Consider the following 1,848-nt stretch of genomic DNA (forward strand, 5'->3'; position numbering starts at 1 on the left):
CATACCTTTAATCCCAGCATTCAGGAGATAAAGACAGGCAGATTGCTGTGAGGTCAAGGCCAGCCTGGTCTATAAATTAAGTTCCAGAACAGCCAGGGCTATGCAGAAAGAGAAAAAAAAAAAGGAAGAAGAAGAAGGAAAGAAAAGAGAAACAAATTACAAATCTCAATATTACCTAAAAGGGGAATACATGTTTTTTTAACAGAGATAACAGAAAGACAGGTCATAATTTAACCACATTTTTTAACCTGAGAAATGGAAAGAATAGTTATACTTCTTAGTTCTCAAGATAATAAGATTTAGATGAATCTTCTAAATCACCATTGTGTTTATATGGCAGCTAGATGCCACAGAGAGAACAGTGAGAAGTCATTACACATGACCTTTAGATCTTTATGTTAAAGTCTCCTAGAAAATATCTTAATTTGTATGTGTATCTACACATGCACATGCCTGTGGCACCAGAAGAGTGTGTCAGATTCCTAGGAGTCAGAGCTGCAGGTGGTTGTGAGCTGCCATATATGAACTCTGGTGCCAGAACTGAACTCTGGTCTTCTGGATGAAGAGGAAGTGGTTCTAACTGCTGAGCTATCTCTCCAGTTCTGAGCTAACGGCTTAAGAATAAACAAGATTATTTACTAAGTTAATTCCAATGGAGGCAAGAATAGGTCCCAGGACTGAGCTCTGGGGCACCTTAATAAGGCTGATGAGAGAAAAGGAACTAACTCTGAAAACAGTACATCAGAGAAGTGAGTGTGCCAAACACTGCTGCTAAGTTGAGGACTCAAACCTAAAATCTGTCCTGTGTTTTGGCAACATAAGGCTATCAGGAGGCAATGCCACGGCTCTGTTAGACAGAGGAAAGGTTTTATATAATAGTTTCAAAGAGAATGGAAAAGAACAGAATAAAAGCAGAGTAGTATATACGTGGAAAATGATAATGTTCAAATATGGCCTTCTGTCACTCTGAAGGCAAACAGCTATGCAGATTGCCATTTATTTCTTTTTTTGAGTCAGGGTCTCACTATACAGTCCATTGATGCCATTGATGCTGTATAGTTGACATTGAATTTGAGATCCTCCTGCTTTAGCCTTCTGAGTACTGAGATTATAGGAACAGACCACAGCGTTTACTGTTTATCCACTTGACCCAAGTAGAGATATAAAAAAATACATGCAAGAAACAGAGACATAAAAATAAGCTACAGGATTCTTTCCATACCTTATAACTGGATTCAGTTCAGTTTGAATGACAATGAATTAATCTTAGAGGCCTCATATATGTAACTTCTCATCTTTCCCATTAAATTTAACCTTGTAGAGTCTTAGCCTGCTACATAATCTTTCTGTTATTTCCTGTCCTCTTTTATTTCTGAATTCTTGCATATGTACAGGGTTGGGCAGTGGTGGTACATGTCTGTGATCCCAGCCTGGTCTATAAATCAAATTCCAGGACAGTCAGGGCTGTTACACAGAGAAACCATGTGTCAAAAAAAAAAACCAGGAAGAAACCTTATTTATAAATAAAATAATTTATCTTACTAAAATACAACATTAAGAAAACAACATGCTAAGCATGGTGATGCATACCTTTAGTCCCATTTCTAGGACAAAGGTAGACTGATCTCTACATAGAATTTTCCAGGACAGCCAGAGCTATAGAGAGAGAGGACCCTGTCTCAAATTGTTTCTAATTAAATTTAAAAATTTTAAAATAAAAAATGTATTCTTTGTGAAAAGAGGTATAATTTTAAATAAATTTAAATTATACACCACGCTGTAGGCCTCAATGTTGAAAACAATCATATACTTTAGTAGAAATTATTATTCAGCTCTAGTTTCCTAATT

General features: G+C 36.4%; 1 protein-coding gene across 1 annotated transcript in view; it reads right to left on the minus strand.

The window, feature by feature from the left end:
• Positions 1 to 1,848, minus strand: part of Spdya (speedy/RINGO cell cycle regulator family member A) — a 37,081-nt gene that overhangs the window by 20,724 nt on the left and 14,509 nt on the right. The gene's annotated exons all lie outside the window — the stretch shown is intronic.

The sequence above is a fragment of the Microtus ochrogaster genome, unplaced genomic scaffold (genome assembly GCF_000317375.1).
Source record: "Microtus ochrogaster isolate Prairie Vole_2 unplaced genomic scaffold, MicOch1.0 UNK26, whole genome shotgun sequence".
Classification (NCBI taxonomy): Eukaryota; Metazoa; Chordata; class Mammalia; order Rodentia; family Cricetidae; genus Microtus; species Microtus ochrogaster.